Source organism: Pleuronectes platessa, chromosome 10, assembly GCF_947347685.1.
Source record: "Pleuronectes platessa chromosome 10, fPlePla1.1, whole genome shotgun sequence".
NCBI lineage: Eukaryota > Metazoa > Chordata > Actinopteri > Pleuronectiformes > Pleuronectidae > Pleuronectes > Pleuronectes platessa.
Genome location: NC_070635.1, coordinates 22,303,467 through 22,321,966, shown reverse-complemented (window position 1 = coordinate 22,321,966; position 18,500 = coordinate 22,303,467). Strand labels below are relative to the sequence as shown.

At 41.9% G+C, this 18,500-nt stretch overlaps 1 protein-coding gene across 2 annotated transcripts in view; it reads left to right on the top strand.

Annotated features, from left to right (window-relative positions):
• The first annotated feature begins 7,458 nt into the window (after nt 1-7,458).
• The window catches only part of zhx2a (zinc fingers and homeoboxes 2a), a 28,064-nt gene continuing 17,022 nt past the window's right edge, over nt 7,459-18,500 (top strand). The window contains exon 1 of one of the 2 annotated variants that reach the window (XM_053431727.1): nt 7,459-7,582. The gene's annotated coding sequence lies outside the window, so the exon portion shown is untranslated. Of the gene's footprint in view, nt 7,583-7,628; nt 7,820-18,500 lie in introns of those variants that run through there. The other variant, XM_053431726.1, reaches the window with a different exon arrangement.

Here is an 18,500-nt window from a genome sequence, read left to right as displayed (position 1 = left end):
TAATTTTTACATTTCCGTCTTTTCATCTTGTGTTTAGTCTATTATTGTGGAGTGTTGGTGTACAAAATTAAAGACTGGCAGGGAAATCTTTTGATGGAGGGGTTACCACAGTTAGTGCTGTGGTGTAGATGAGAAAGACATAGGAAGTGAGGATCGTGAAATGAGAAGGAACGGAGAAGAAGGGTCAGGTTAGGTGAGGTTGAAAAGTTAAAACGACCAAGAGAGGTGTGGGAACCAAAGGAAATGGAGTAAGGCGGTCATGCAGAACTGTGGTGTTGTTTTCATTCTGTACCCTGTGGTAATTTGCAATAATTTTCGTCTTACTGGATTCTCTCTCTCAGCATCCAGATTAAATGTCCACCAGCATTTTTACCTATATATATATGTATAGATACGTCTTGATGTGCCTTTCTTTAACGTTGGGCACTATATTTTCTTGCATCCTGTGTTATGAAATCGGATGTGAATGTTGAAACTGGAAAATAGAGTTGAGAAATCTGTAATCAGGGAATGAAATGATAACACTGACAAACAGATAAAGGACTAAAAAATGTTTGTGGTTTCCAAATAACAGAGCGGACGGGAAGACAAAGAAAGTGAAAGAGGTAAACACTTTAATGACTTGGTGAGAAACACATAGAAAAACAACAAGAGAGTGGAATGTATTGATGATGTGATATTCTTCAGGAGATTATAGCCTTATTCCCAAGCCCTCCAATAAAAAACTTCATCCAAACAATTTACTGGATGTATGCACATCTCTGTTTACAGGCCTGACCTAATTCTACTGCTGGATGCATGTTAAGTTCCTATCAAACAAGTAAGAGAAGGCTCTCTGCAACACGATATACACAGAAATGAAAAGGAAACACACTCTGTAAATAGGCGCCACTCTCCAACAGATGATGTGACAGCGGTCTGTATATTTTGATTACAGACTAACAGCCCAGGTTTATCATGCATATTTAAACCAGGCAGATATACACCGAAACCAAAGGAAGAGATGGGATACTTGCAAAGGTCTGGAATGACTTTACCAATGGCTGTTTTGAGTCAATGTCAGTATACTGCTACATAGACACAACGACAAAGGGAGCATTGTTGCTGTGTGCAGGTTGTTCTCATCCTGCACTCGGACCCATGCTGAGGTAAACTTAGGTTGTAAAGCCTGTTTGAATTTATTCTGTTCTCAAGCGTGAATAAAGGTTGAGAATAAACTGTCATTATTTCTTCCTCCCTGCTTTACTGTGGCAACCTCAACTCCCTCTTCACCACAACAAAAGGGTACAGTCTTCACGGCACTATCACCATGATGTCTCACTAGGCGTTTTCAGGAACCCCACTGCTAACACCTTCCGGACGTCATACCTGGAGGGGGGTTGGCGCCTTTGGAAGAAACGTTTTTGCTCTCTGTAGATATCAGAGAGCGAAAACCTTGAACCATCATGGTGCAGTGAATTCAACTATTTCCCAGGAGAGTAATATGATCTTAGATTTTGTAGGTGCAAGCATGTGCTTCAAACCTTGAGGTCATGGTCTGATACAGCAATTGCAATCACATCATCCACAAAGAGCATGGACGCAGTCCTGAGAACATCGAACTGAACGCTCTCCATCCTTCATGAGCATAAAGATTCTGGCTGTAAAACGTACAATACGCAACATGGCCACTAGGGGTCTCTGAATCATCATAACAATGACAAAAGAACTACTTCAATGACATTGTGAAGCATATCGGACCATGGAAATTATTATCTGATGGGACTCTGGTGAAAATCTGGTTTGCGAATAAGGTCTGTGGAGATTATCAGTGTCATAGTTTTACCAAGAGAGATAATTAATCTGAAGAAGCCTCTTGGATGAGAGGTGAACCGCTTCAAGAAACTCAACCAAACCAGTTGACCTGTTTTTTAGCACTTTGATTTACGGATCAGGTAATTAAACAAGTTTTATTCACATTACACAGCAAACGGCAATCAATAATCAACGTCTAATCATGAATATTGCATGAAGAATATTTTCTTTAAAATAATTAGAAAATGGACCACTTTTGTTCTTAATGATGCGACATGATGCAGAAATACAGGCAAGTGCCACGCCCCTTATCCCTCTTCTTCACTTGGTTTGCCGCTCATCCTTTGTTGCTAGTTTCATTTTCTCTAAAATTATCCCTTCTTTTTGCTCTTTCATCCTGTTTTCTTTATCTTTTCTCTCTTCATTCTCCAACTTTACTCCTCCTCGCTCCACTCCACTCCTTTTGCCTCCACTGTCTCTGTGCTTTCATTTTTCTCTCTTTCTCTCTCTCTCTCTCTCTCTCTCTCGCGCGCTCTCCCTCCGCTACTTAAAGCCATCTGGACTAATTGTAACCATGTGTGTGTTTGATGATTACAGTGGTCGCTCTGTCAGACTCTGAGAAACTTCACAATTCACCCACAACATTAAAACCAGTTACTAGTTTTAATGTTTTGTTTTGGCTGAATGGCGTGTATAACTCTAGATATAGATTGCTGATTGGTATTTAACATTGGATGACAACCCGGTGCAATCACTCTCAACATGCTAGTGAAGACTCCAAGCACAAGAAACACTTTACTTTTCAAATACAAAAATACAGAGAGGATGCATTTTCAAAATTTCTCCTTCGTGTCATTGTGGTGAATATTTTCATATCATGGTTTTGTGAAGTGACAATACCCTAAACCACAAGGATAAGCGTTTCACAGAAATGGAAATGGAGTGATGAATCCCCGGGTAAATGGCCCTCTTCCTCTTTTCATGTGCCATGGGAAAATCATGCCAGGCTTTGTGCTTTGTGCTGCTGCCTTGCTCAATTAGAAAGAATGCTGTTTTTGTCTCGCAAACAAGAGACTTACGCAGATTTGAAATCAAAGAAAGCTGAGGATAAGAGGGAAGAGAAGAAGAAACGGAAGGAGTGTGATGGAGAGGGGGAGCAGTGATCTAGTTTCTTCCATGTAATGACTTCTAAAATTTGGACTTTTCTTCGTCAGTTCAAGGTCAAAAGTTGGGATTCTTCAAAAACACACTTACAATTCGGTACTTTCTCTGATTATATGGCTATGATTGTTTTGCAATCTAAGGTTCATGTGCACAGTGTACAGTAGAGTGATGAGCCAAGAGTATAGTGTTGGATTTAGGCTTCAGCTGAGCCAATTTTCAGTATTGTTTAAAAAGCTGAAATATGCCGTAAAACTGCTTAATCCAACACATGGCTTGGCTCTCCTCTGTGAGACCAGCCTTCAGTGATTCTACATATTTACTAAATCTACCAGCACATTGAACTTAATTGACCTCCAGAGCCTCTGGACTTAATTAAACTCTCCTGTGACAGAGAGATGGCTTGAGTAGAAGACTTTTTCCTAAATGTCTTCTTTTGTACTGTTTGGTTTCTAGGTCTCCACCAGAGGACTGTGGAGCACAGCTGTGGCAGGATGGTCGCTCCAGCCAGAAGGTCTCTTGTGACACCTACGGAAAAGTCACAACCATTACTGTTTATGTGGCTTATCCTCTTTACACTCATCATTTCTTTTCAGCTTACTAATCTCTTCTCCTCCTCTGCATTTGCGCCACCACGGTTGTATGAACAGCTGTGTCATGGCTGAACCTGATCGTGGGAAGGGAAGTTCGGTCTGGGGTAGTAGTGGGAGATAAAACCCCACTGGATGAGCTGTCTGTGAATGCATCGTTACCGAGCAGCTTCTTGATTACATTCCAGCTCTTTACTGTCTGAAGGAAGGATAAGTGCTCTCTGGCATGTAAATGCTCAATCTGCCGACACACATATACCAATAAGTCAGTACATGCCCTCTTCACAATTACACACTAAAGCTGCTTTCATACATGCACTGAATTCTGCAGATATTCTGTATTTTCTCCTAAGAGGTGCATGTCTAAATGCAAATGTCAGAGTGAGAGGCTCTAACGCGCAACAGACACAAAAATGAAAAGAACTAAAAGAAAATTAACTCCAAGCGAAAAAAACGATGACACAAAACTTACAAAACTGCTGTAAACATGATCACGTGATCTCCTGCACCCAGCTGCTGCACCTCCCACCTGAATAATGCGCAGGATTTGATGCTGTTGTGAAAGTGTCCATGCAGGGAATTGTGTTGTGGATGTGTGAAACGCTAACTCTGTGTCTTATTCTCTGGATTTTACCAGCAGGTCATGTCTGAAAACGGCCTAACTTGCTAAAATTCATGGAACTGCAGCGCTACCATAGTAGGCTACAATCTCAAGGCAGCAGTGAAACACTACATTGGGCCAACTGTAATTTAGACCACTCGTTAAGCTCCATCCCACTTATTGGTAGACTTGTTAGCTTTGCTCAGCTAGCCCAACATATACACAGCTAAAACAATTATCTCAGATTTATCACTTGAATTGCATAGTTTATATTTTTAACTATGGGCTTTATTTTAGACAGAAGTAGGACAAAAGAGGACATCTTATATTTGACTTGCCACCAATGGTAGATTTTTACCAGATGTAGCCAGCTGACATGATCTCTTTGACTCGGTTAAACACTCTTTAATGTGTCAACATGACTCACTTGAAAATGAGAACTCTTAGAAAGGTGTGTAAAGTATTATTTGTGAGCTACACACATATTAACCTACAGTATCTAAAATAAAATAAAAACACTATCTAAAAAAAACTGAAACGGGGGGGGGGGGGGGGGGGTTAGGGCCTATACTGCAGCCAGCCACCAGGGGGAAATCAAGATGCTATGACTTTACTTTACATACAGTCTATGGTTAAAGTAATAAATAGAACCATTACACATTCAGGGTGGAGCCACTGCTAGAGCACTGCTTTACAAGGAAAAATCTATTACATTCTTGACCACAGAGCTTTATTTCATTGTTTGTATTTTCAATTAATCTGAAGATGAATATAAGTGATGAATGTGCATTGCTGGTTTAAAAATTACTTTTCATTATAAATCTATAAGCTAATGTTATGCTACCCCTGTCCTTGTGAATATCAATAATGCAAGCTCGAAACTGGGTATATTAAGGTTTTTAGTTTACAACAAAGAAGCAGAGCTTAATCATGTTTTCTTTCCTGACCAATCAGCTGGGCACAGTTAAGGCTGCTAAACATTCACTGTTTGGACGAGGGATTTACCCAACAGTTAACTGTCATACAGCTGCGTATGAAAAAAAAGAAAATCACATGATGGACAAATGGAAGGGAGAAGCATCCTAATGTCACCCTGTACTTCACTTAATGTTCAATCCAGTGATTAAATGTAGGGACTACATTTCTTTTAGTTGTAAAGATATAATTGATAAGTGATTTCACTTACTGCTATTAATAGTCTATGGTCTTAATCCAAAGCCCCATTATGATAAAGGGATATGAATGAATTGATATACTGAACCATAGCCTGTCCTCCATGCACATTTACCAATCAGTATACAACCAGTTCAATTCAGTCCCACTAGGAGGTTTAGAAATTCTACACAAGAGATGGAACAGCCATCTGGCTCCATCTAGTGACCTTTTATTTCAATCACATTTATCCTAACAAAAGGTCACGCTCGTCTGATCTTGGTTGAGGATGTGTACTGTAAATAGTGTACTGTAAAAAAGATAAAATTTCCTCTTGTTTTTTCAGATCTGTCAGGGAAAAAGACACAAGTAAGTCCATAGGTTGGCACAGTAATATAAATTCAGCCCATGATCATCTGATCCTAATCAACGCTTCCTTCAGTGTTTTCAAATAATCGATTGTCGAAAGAAGAATGTGCTTCAAAAAGAAGAACTCCTGTAGCATCTGCAGAAGGGGATGTTGAAGGAACTAAATGTTGGTAGCAGAGTGACCGACAGTCCTTTCTACTGAAAATGGTAAAAAAATTGAATTAACAGATTATGGTCTTTTTACAAAATATAATCATTTTTTTCAGTAGGGAAATGAACATCAGAATCTGTACCATGCTTTACAACCTTTGCCATTCATTTGGCTGATCAATTATTAACTATATTGGCAGTATTTACAAAATGTTACCCTTGTTACATTAATCACTATATTTTCACTTGCAATAGTTGGAAGTTGTACATTCCTTAAGATAGAAACATGGGTCTCCTGGACAATGCCCAGATTTTCACTGAGCCCAGGTATTTTTATCTGGAGGTCGCTGATTAAGTCATTTGCATAAAAATGGTTAAAAACACAGCTTTTCTGTTGTTCATCACGTTTTAATTGTTTGATAAGTGATGTAAATATACAGATAAACAAATCGTATCTTACATGCATTACACATACATACATTCAATTACATTTTTGTTTTTCAAAACCGCGCTGGACAGTGGCTGAAACAGCAATATACACTCTGCAAAAAAAGAATAAGAATAAGCAGTCATGTTTTAAGTCAAAAGAAGATGTAGTTTTGTTATGTGACTTCACTTTAAGAAGTTTGGCAGGCCCCATCAGTTCCAAAATTAGAAGGAATGACCTTGAGACCATTCTTAAAATCAAAAAAAAATTCTGTTTTAATTGGGCTGCATGTCCCAAAACAACTGATTCCAAAAATCAGAGCAGCAAGAGATGCAGTTGCAGCGCTCAAGACAGTAAACTGTATATTAATTGAATCTTCCTTACTTGATGTATTCTGTCTGATTTTGGAGTCATTAACCTTGTTGGAATAAATTAGGAATGTGTTTTTAAGGATTTTGATTAAACTGACTCATCGTAATATTTGCAAAGCAACCCTAATACATTTGGTTATTCCCTATTATAATTATAAAATCACAACCTCAGTGTCAGCCCAAGACTGGACAGGCCACATTTGGTGAGAACTCCAGGCTCCATCCCTCTGCCGCTGATCTGGTGCGCTGTCTTCTGAGCGGGGGAAATCACTTTTCAGTTTTATCTGTGGTGGTGGAACGTTTCATTTTCTCCATGTGCTGCAGTGCAAACGTTGAACGTGTCCTTACATGCCTGGTGTGACACCGCGCATGAGCCCAAGGTCAGATCAGTTCTGGTGTGGCTCCAGTGGAGGTCACTGTTGTGTGTGTATGTGTGTGAGAGCGCAGGATGGAGCTGTGTGTGTTTGTGTTTGTGTGGGTGTGTGTCATGTCAGGCCAGTTTCTCTCAGCACTGTCAACTGCGAGAGGATCAGGTGACCTCAGGCTCACCTCTGGTCGATCCAGATGTGTCGGCTGACTACGTGCACGGTTGGAGGACACACCGGCTTCCACTTGAGAGAGCACTGCAGCAACTCCACGCCTCACATGCACACGCGGGGGAGACGGGGAGAGGGTGGGCGGGACTGACACAGGGAGGGAGGGGTTTTGGGATGAGTAAGAAACGCCCCCTTCTCATACTTACATATTCAATGAGCTCCAGACAGGCAGCCAGGCATCAGGACAGGGGAAACTTGACGGCCACAACACGCAGCCCATTCATTCCCCCCAGCAGCGGGCACGCTCCACGCAGCCTCCAGGACTCCTCCCGCTGCCTGGACGCACACTTGTTAAACTTTCCCCCGCAGCACGCCGCACTTTGCCCGGCTTCGACGCTATGGACCCGCCATGGACGGACACCGGCGCTCCGGTACGGCATGCAAATACGTACTCTGACGTCGGCGATCATGTGGCTTTTGGCGTAGATCCTCCTTGTGATCGCCAATTTTCCCTTTCCTGTCGCCTGTTGTCTGCTCGGCTATTGGGCCGCCGCCGCGCGACTGTGTAGACGCCGAGACTCGGCTCATTTCGTAGGTTTACGGCGGAGGTGGGATTTGTACCCGCACCGCCTGAGCATCGCGCCAAGAGACAACAACACGGCGGCCAGGTAAGAAATGGGACAAACTGCTGGTGTGTTGTTTGCGTCTCGGCGCCCTGCTGAAAACTCCCACCCCTGCTCTCCCAAGTTCTAACTGCGTGTAGTTTGTTTGTTTGCGGCGCTTCGCCCCCTCTGCCCCCGCCTGGCTCCCGAAACAACCCGTACGGCTCTGCATAAATATTTCAACTTGTCTCGCCGCATGAACTTTGCCTGCCCCCTGACGCCTCCACCTGCACCACCGACGCGATGCGGCCGCCAACTTGTTTACGGTGACGTTTATCGCCGCCGCGTTCAAGTTCCACTTTGAGCCGAGGTGACCGCGGAGGCAGCGAGGAGAGGCGCCGTGTCTCACTTTTCCTCCTCCCCGTGTCGACATAACCAGCAAAACATGGCCGTCCTTTGCCGACATGTTGTTACGTCGATGGCGAGGGAGGGGGGAGGAGAGAGAGGGGGGGGGAGACATTTGGGGAGAGTGTTTTTCTGCGCCCCTCTTGTCACATCGCGGGGCTTTGGCCGCTGGAAACCCCCGCAGCTCGGCCGGCGTGGGTCCGCTCCCACCCCGGTGCTGACGTTACACCGCAACTTTCTCCCGTGCGTCGCTGTTTGTACACTTTGATTTGTGCGTGTCCGTGATGTAGGCGGAACGTTACCCCTGGTGATGCCTCCTCCCCTCCGAGACCCCGCTCACACGCACACACACACACACGCAGGGCTGTAGCACCGGCGTGTGTCACTGCATCAGCAGTTAAAAAAAGTCACACATGGCTTCTTTTTATTCACTATATCAACTTTGGCCGTGGGGCACAGGAACACATGTCCTCAGTGCACCCTGGGAGATCACATGGAGGGATAGTGGCTGTCTGATCTATGTCAATGTGTTTCATGCTTTCTGTCGTACGAGGCATGAGTTAAGATTTGTGAAGACACTGAACTGAGGCATGAATATAACCGTGTACATCATGAACATCAAACATGTCACACGTTGTAACTAGAGGGGCAAACCTCCGCCAAGAACCCACTGACCCCTCGCTACATTATTTTGTATCAGGATCCACACTGAATCCTACACACTCATAAATATAAGATCCCCCCCCCCCTCCCTATCAAAATCTGTGATATCTCTGAAGATTTGCGTTCATCCAGGTCATGGTATCTTCACAGGTCGGACTGTGTACAACTTCCGAACAAGATCCATGATTTATTCGTTGATAAATCCCTGGAAACATTGAAAATAGCCACATTTAATGTTAAAGATAGTGATAATAACATCCTGGATCAACCGGTTGATCCGGATCCGCACCAAAATAGAATGGGTTCTTTCCTTCACCAAAGTTTGTGATAATTCACTGGTAGTTATTGCGTAACAAGCACCTAAACTGTTTATTACCCCAGTGCCAAAGATGTCCTCTCTATCCACATGCAATTGTGCCAAACCCCAGGTTGGTATTGATGCTATTATTAGGGATATTGGGTCTCGGCCATGGAACGAAAACACATTGCATACTTGCTAAATATTGTTGTTATTATTCATTGTGTCACAGGGGGATGACAGCTAAGCTTTTGGTAGCACATCACTGTAAGGAACACACATTTTACATTATGAGAAAAACAGTGCCCTGGTATTAGATGGATACTTATGTTTATTGACCTGTATTATATTCTACATAATGGTTCGATCCGAGTCTGTCACAAGCAACATGCAATGTTAGTACTGGGGGTGGTGATGATGAAAATGATAAGCAAGGAAAAAGTAACAGCGGGCTATGACAGTGTTACAGTAGTTGTGATAAAACAGGTTTTCTCCTGTTCACTAGGGAACAGTGTCAGATCTCTGACAGGTCTACACACTCGCTCCCTACAGGTGGGCACATTAATTGAAAAGCATTCAGTGCCTGTTATGGATACTTCCGACTGTATATCTGTAGAAATGTCTTGTTCATCAGAGGATATTCTCCCGACACTGCGGTGATCTATTATGTTGCATTCATAAAAGCTCTCTGATCAACAGTTCCACCCTCTACGTTAAAAAGAAAAAAAGATGCAAGTGTTTTTTGATCACAGAGCAGTTAACCCTCCTGTCACACCAGTTACTAGCAATTCCTCTGGGACAGAAGTTGGCTTCGCTCACTAAGCCATGCACTCTTGCTCTCTCCACGTGAAGAGAAACATGGCTCGCTTTTTGTTCTTTGCATGATTTCGTTGTTTGATCTGCCATATCAGAGATAATGTTATGTAATTTGGAATGACAGGCGGCTCATTTTTATTGGGGGCTGAATAATCAAAGGGTTTCTGTTGATAAAAGTAAACCACCTCGTTTCAAATCGTACACAGACCGTGGTCTGCTCTAAGGGGTAGCAAAGCGTTTTGCAGCATAATGTAGAGAGCATAGCTAAAACAGATGCTATTATTATTAAAGTTATTTAATCAAATCATCCAACTAGTGAAACAAGACGTCTTTTTTTAAATATGAATGTCCAGTGTACTGGACAAATTTTAAATGGCTAAAATTCCAATTGTTGTGTAGTTTCAGATTTTAAGACTACAGTAAATTATTTTTGATTGATGCTGCAATAGTGTACATTTGAAATTACACTTGATTCATGAAATAAATGATTTATATATAATATAATCAGATGTATTACATTACTATTATATATATTTAAATTTTTTATATATATATTTCTTATATTTTATATATATATTAGGTCAATATCCTACCTCATGGGCCATAACATTGATGGTTGTTTCATCATAACACATCGAAGGGGGAAATGATTGGTTTTACTTCCCGTAAGGTGTCTATCCTGACTGAATTGTCTTCTTTCCTAGTCTTGCTCAGCCATGCAGTGGTTGTCAACGTACTGTGACCTCTTAGGATGTCACAGGCAAAACATCCAGCTGTGAGGCGATCCGCTCTATTCTTTTCTCAAGGCAATTGTTTGTTCACGGTAGTCAAAAAGTGGAAAATTAACAAGACTCGGTCTGTCACATTCATTTAAATCAAATATCACAGAGCCTCAAGAGTTGGTGTCAAATTATAACCCAAGAGTTGACTGAACACACAAATCTCTCCGTTTAGAAGGATTTCCTTGGATAGCTTGTGCACTAGCAATTGTAAACCAATGCCAAATGTGTTTCCGATCAATCTGCATGTGACATCAAAAGCAGAGTTTAATGTTCAAGACCATGATATACAGTGTAGCAGAGAAGAAAGTGCAGGATAATCAAATACAATTTATATAAATGACGTGTGAGATCAGATTGTTGAGTCATCGTGCTGCCAGATGTTGCACGTGTTAGACATGCGTGGGCTTTTGAAATAGTCTGACAGTGTTTCTGGCAGGTAACTAGAGCTAATCTGGGGCAGACGAGTGACAGGAAAACACATTGACTGAGAAGTTGTGTTTATTTTGGATAAATGAAGGTGGACAGTTGGCAGTTAGTATATGGGATGTGTGTGTTGCTGATGTTACAGCTGTTCACTGTGAATGTTTGAGACCAGGGCCCATTCGTACTTTTCAGAGGGGGGAGGTCACTGCTTCTACAGAGGGCGACTAAACAATAGTGGCAAAGCTGTGGCCTATCCCTATAAAATAATGTAATTTAATCAAATTAAATTGTACATATTAGGAATTATATAAGGAAAAAAATAAATGATAGATTACATAGACTATCGGTGTGTATATAGCACCGATCAATAGCTATATACGGTGAACGAACATCACCCTTTTCCACTGGTCAAAAAAACCACTAAAATCAGACTATTTTCTCCAGTGGGAATAGAAACAATTGCTATTCATTACCGGGTCAAATGACTCTGCAGCAGAAAGTGGTAAACACACAGATGAACGTGCTAATTTCTTATCTATTCTTCTAGTCTAAGCGATGACGCTGCACATTTTCTTGCGCAGCCTTAACAACGTGCATGGGCGTTGTAGCGTAAAATGAATCTGTACATATTTGTACAAATTTGTTGGCAAAATAACAACCAATCTAAATAAATTTGAATCAAAACAACATTTATCCAGACAGAAGTGGGCCAGGGAGGTTAAAATAACATGTTCATATTTTTGATTGACTCTTTAGAAGTAAATTGCAGTGTCCCGTACACCAGAGTTCCTGTTTTATTATTTTGACATTGTTCATGCTTTGCTTACATAAATATTGCAACCTGCGTGTAAGACAAAAATAGTTTTCTGGTTCTGTTCGGTAGTTGTGTGTTGAGATCCCACTTTATTTATTCCTTAAAATTCAGTTGGTATTTTTTTTAGAGTGGTAGGAGCGGACTTGCAGTGTGTTTTAGTGTTTTCGTCTGTTGCATTCATCAGGTACATCCAGAATTAAAACAGCACATGTCCACATCTAGTCCAGGGCGATATAATGTCTGTCCGTTCTATTGGTGAAACAGTGCAATGAGTCATCACGGGTTGGAGGACGGATGCTGTTGTCATCAAGGCCCCTTGTGCTGAGCTCGACTCTCTGACGACATCAGTGACGCTTTAAGCTGTGCTTTGTTGCAGGGTTCAGGTGCCTTTTCTCCGCTGTACCTCCTCCGCCAGTTCCTCTGACATGTTGTTTGGTGACTAAGGCAACCACAGAGATGAGCTCATCACCTGTAGGTGGGGCTGAGAGGGAGAGCGTGATGGAGGGAAAGAGACAATTATAGCAGCAGAGCAGGGGAGATGCTTAGGGACAGACGGAGAGGGAGCATGAAAACTATCAGAAGATGTGTGATGTCTGAGTCAGACAGAGGAAGAGATAACTGAGTGACAAGAAAAGACAGAAGCGAGAAAGTCCAAGGTCCCACATACGCCTTAACCCGTAAAGTAAAAGTGTCATATTGTGTCAGTTTTTAGTTTAAATGTCAGCACTTTGTTGGATTCCTGAAAATCTTCCACCACAGCTCTAGTCGAAACCAAAGCAGTAAAATGAACAGGTAACGCACACAAAGGGTGACATTCTTCTAAGGTGTAGTCGTTTTAATCACCTGCTCTAGTAATGTTCCTGATATAATGTCACTATTTCTCACCCATGGAAACCAGAGAATGACAAAGTATAGAAGCAGCACACCAGAGTCAGAATATCTGAGTGGTGTGAATCAGAAGCAAGCGACAGCTGAGCAGTTACAAATTTAGAGAGAAGTCTGTGTATATGTGATGGAGAAAGAGCAGCTACAGTACATTTCATAATCTGTGTATTTTTGGAGACTTCAGTCAGTTCTTCATCGTTGCATTGATTATTATTTATGTCTATGAGTGCATAGCAATTTATACAGCAGTGTGATTCTGCGTGTGTAAGCACGTATGAAACTACTCTGTGCACATCTTCCACCAGCCAAGGGGCTTATTTCTTTTAGCCACTGCGGTCTGTTAGAACTTGAAACTACTTCTGCAGTTACACATTCAATCTCATGTTGAAATTCTGAACCTCTGCACGCAACTGTCAAAAAAAATATCACCTTTATACCCATCCACACAATTTGGTATCTTTACGTCACGTGGAGCATTAGTGCCTGCATGTGGTTAGAGTCGCTCCCCTATTCATGTCCCAGTGTGTCCTCCAAATTTCAAGTTTGGAAAAAAAGAAAGAGGGGTAATAGAGAGAGAGAGAGAGAGAGAGCGCATATCAAAAGGCCTTCTGCACTGCACCACGTCAGCCAGTGGTAGAGCTTAGACTCGCCCCACTTGTCTGAGTTACACCAATGGGGAGAGGCCGGAGACTATTCACAAGCCACACCCACTGCAGAAAGCAGAGATTGGCAGGTGGGAAATCTGGCCCCACGGAAGTACATGGAATACTTGCAGTGACTATGAAACGAACGCCAAACTCTCTGGGTGGTCGCATTTGGATTCAACAACGGAGAGCTTTCTGTTCTTCTGGTTACACAAATATAAAGGACAGACTGCGCAGAAATATAAATATTTCTCCTAAAAATATACATTCCATCATAAAGTGATACAATTTGCAGTGATTCAAATCTGATAACAGTTGGACAGAGGTTTTGCAGCACCTCTCCACTGTCCTTTGTCATTGTTGACCTAATTTGCAAGCTGCTTGTTCTTTGCTGTATGAACGTTGCCCTACTCAAGTTGTGTCCCACAAAGCAACAATTTTAACCAAGAACTCTCTTCAAACATTTTATCCTGCCCGCGAAAAAACCCTCCCATTTTGCTCAGTTGTAAGAGCTCTTAATAGTTGACATTGTGGTACAAGGTTTCTGTGGGAGAGTAATGTGCTGTTATCAGAGTGACTGTCTGTTTGTGTGCAAGGCCATGCGGCAGAGTGAAAGAGAAGAGCATAGAGCAAATAGGACGACAAAACCAAGTTAATGGGTGGGGGGGTCTTCCTTACAAAGCCACATAAAATGTAGTTTACCACTGCACTACTCCGTTTGCTGTAATAAAAGTCCGCCCCCACCCCATCTGCTTTTCATTGACACCCGGAGCCCCCTGGAATCAAATCAAGACTCTCTGACGTGTGGGCTTTCGTCATTGGGGTTGCTCTGCGAGTGCGGAGGGGTTGCAGCAACAAGCCGAGCCTATGAAGGCAGAGATGTTCCATGATGATTTGGGCGTTGGATGGATGTCAGTTCCTGATGGTCAACAGACAAAACAGTCAGAGCCTGTCATGGTTGGTAAAATAGCTGTATTTGACCCAATTTCCTGGGTACAGTGCCGACTTATACATATTCAGAAAGGTATTAAAAAGATGGTGGTTTTGTAAGTTTGTTAAATGTGCTCTTAGTTACAAACACAGGTAAATCTCAATCTCCTTTATGCCCCTGATCGATTTCACAAGCTAGTTTCAGTCATGGGTTTGCCTTTGAGGACCACAGCAGGAGATGAGGGTCAGACGCCTTCACAACAACAGGAAAATGTCCAGAACGTTCAGGAAAGAGGTGGGGTCTGGCTGGAGCATGCAGGAGGCAGGACATGGCTTATGTTTGTGGAAAGAAGTGTTTTTGTTTACAGAACATGGCCACCGGTGTCTGCTCTTAACTCAAATAGCTCTCAAACCATATTGTCTTCAAAATTGACATTTTAGTGTGTCCTCTACATGTAGACTCTTTTTCACCCTGAGATATGTTTGGGGGGTTTGTCTTTTTGAAGTTAGAAACGTCATCAACACGCCCATTTGCTCACAGTGACTTTACAGAACTTTTTTCCTGCTCATCAGATATTTTATAGGAGTATCACAGGAGAGGTTCCTGAAAATGTCCAGCGCAATTGACTTAGACATTTGTGTTTTCACATTCAACCCCTCAGGAAAATGTCAGGTTCGTTTTCAGACGTCAGTGCCGGTCTGAAAGCAGCTTTAGAGCAAAACACAACTCTTTGTTAGACAAAATGCATCTTACATCTGGACGTGTCATTCAGATCTAATTATAATGTCACACATTTGTCATTATTTGCAGTATTAGGTGTGGGGTGTGCACCTTACTGTCGTGCAGACAAAGTAAAGTCCTTGCAGTCGTGACACTGATTGACCTCTGTGTTTCTGCTCCTGGATTCAAGCAGACTCTCAAAAGCGCTTTCTGTTGGATACAGTGTTACCATAGCAACACAACCATCAGCCGCAGAGTGGGTGACACTTGGGTATTTTTATAGCTTGCCCTTTGTGTGTATGACGGTGTGCCTGTAGGTTTTCAGTAAGGAGACAGGTCTGGCAGTGTGTGTTCAGTGTGTGAACGGCATTAAATGGAAGACGGTTCCTCCATCTAATGTACTCACAACATTAGTAGATTGAACAAGGGAACAGCATTGATCTGTATTTTTCTGGGACATCTATATAAAAGTTTGACAACTTGTCACAAAAACTGATGGCTGTGTGATAATACAAAAGCCCTCCTGAGTCCCTGCAACTTAAAGTATAAAAATATACCATAGAGAGGAAGTGCTGATCTAAAAAAAAGTGGATGTGTGTATACACAATTTACAGCAGCTCAAACTTGCTGACGTGAACAGCCACTAAAATGGGGTTTTCATTCCAATACAAAGCATCACACTTAATACTTATCATAGGTAGTAAATCCAGACTTTCTCCACATTAGTGGATGTCCAAGTGATACTTTTGTTCCGATAAGTTTGGTCGAAAATACTTGTTTAATGCTGTAGATGAAACGTATTGATCAAGACCATGTATCGGCGGGACATTGGTCCTGCAGCTCCATCCCCCGATTTCTAATGCGCAGATTCTGGTTCCAAATGTGTGTAACCGGGAAGTGGAGATGCGTCCTCAATCTCTGTATACAGGCTATATAAGATGTTGTACATGCTGTTGGTGATCTTTATAGGAGATAGTCTGTAAATGTTATTACCTTTGGACAGAGCCAGTCTAGCTTCTTACCCATCTACACTCATTCCAGCGCAACAAAAGTAGTGCTCCTCTGTTGCTATGCAGAACACACCGAGCCCTCAGACACAGTGCAGCACTGGAGGAGCAGCGTGATGAGATTTAAATTAAGTCTGCAACGGTCCGAAATTCTGCTTCTCCCACCCCTGCTGGGACTCGTTGTGTTAATGGTGGAGGTGCCTCTCCTCTCTCTCTCTCTCTCACAATCACACACACACACACTTTCCTCCTCACTGCAGTGGCTGACTTATGGAACAAGTAACCAGGAGGGAAAACACACTCAAAACAAGAGGAGAATGAGATACAAACCCCTTACAGTAATGCCAACAGTACAGTGTGTGTGTGTGTGCTCCCTCTGTGCAATGTGTTTGTGAAATACAGTGTGTGATGGAGGATGAAAGTTTTAGTTTATGTAAGAGCAGTGTCCTGGCACTGCTACAGTCTGTGTTGCTGCAGTTTGTTGTATCTATGCTGCTCTCTTGTTTTTGCCTTGCTTGTTATTGTAGAGCCCTGGTGTAACCGACTGGTTTGTACTTCATGCAAGGCTTCGAGTGCAGGAGCCGCAGACGTTGCCATTCATATGCCTTTGTTTGTGCTGACTGCATGCCTGAAAACTCTGGCGCTCGGTTGACTGCGTCTCTACAGTACATTCATTTCTCCAGCCTTCTTCTTTCTTCAGCTACAACAATGACCCCTACCCGAATCTGCCAGCTCCTGAGCTTAATCTCTATTCAAGCTGTCCAGGAGAGACCGTACTTAGCCGTGCAGGAGACTCGAGTGCATCTGATCAGTCTGGCTCCAGTTTATAATTTAATGGTTACTTATTAATGTATTTATCTCATTTAAAACATAAAGTTATGACCTTTTACCTTCACTTATCAGCAGGTATGGCAGCTGAGAAGAAAGGTAATTTCATCATTATACACTCCAATCATAAGTTCTAAGTTAAAAAAGATATCTGCATTAGAAGCACACTTCATTCCAGGTTTTGAGTCTGGAGGCGGACATCAGTATCTGTGTCCGCCTCCAGTCTGACTTGCTCTCGCTTTTTGTTTTAATATTTCGCCAACTAAAATATATATTTTTAAGCTATTAGGCTGTAGCTATATGTTTTTTTTTAATTTAAAAATAGGGTTCTTCTTATTTCATACATTTTCCACAAATATGGGGAGGACTCAAATAGCCCTACAAAGTTCTGTGTTTTTAATTTATTTCAAAGTAGGCCGACACTTGCCTGTGTATTTTGTTTGTTTGTTATTTTTTGCTTGTCTGTTTGAGTAGCTGGCTGAAAGCAAAGAAGTAGTAGGCTTACCTTTTATTGGTAACCTAACTGTTACGGTTCATTGTTTCTGAAATAAGAGGCCTGACTGCTATGTTCACAGCAAACTTGAAAAAAAGAAAATATTAAGCCATGGTTTTACTGCACTATATGCAGTTCACCTGAAATGTGCACTTTATAATTTTATTTCGTATCGCCCTGTTTGGCAAAGTTTGTTTTTCAATAAAATTAAACATTTGCATAAAGCAAGCCAATCCACTTTTCCATGTTGATAAGAGCATTAAAACGAAAAATAAATTAAGGAAAAATAAATAAATGAAGGGACAGTTAGAATGGATACAAATTTGTGATTAATCGCGATTAATTTTGAGTTAACTATGACATAAATGCGATTACATATTTTAACTGTTGACATCACTTATATAAATATATTATATGCTTTTCTATTGTACCACTATGCTTCTGCTGTATTAGATCATCTGTCTGTCTTCATAATAGACAGGCTTGGTGTTACTGAGGGTTTGTATTGATTTCCCCCTGTGCTCTCTTCAGTATGTATGCCAGTGTGTAGCCTAAACTGATTAATGCCAGAGCTGATGAATGTATTTGCTCCCTGGCAGCATTAAATGTAGCTCCTTTAGAAATATGGATCCCCTGATATAATGCTCCAATCAGACAGACAGCCAGACAACAGGCGAGTACAGACGAGCAGGCGAGGGACCGCCAAGCTGAGTATTCATACAAGTTTAATGAGCATCCAGACAGTGGGGAGTTTGTGTCTCCAGCACAGAGCTTGCAGTGCACACAGCAGTTAACAAGCTAACTAGGTTAGACACTTTAACAAACAGGTGGATGCTGACTGTATGACCCAGCCTACAAAAGCAGCCAAGTTTGAATCCACAATTAATTAGCATTTTTTTGTGATTGTTTATACAGCGTTCTTCAAAAGCAGACATCACCAAGTGCTTCAGACAGCGGTCGGAAACATTAGTCTGGGTGCATTTCTTTCTGCAAGATGTTTACAGCCAAACAATCTAACTGCTCAACTGCTTCCCTGAA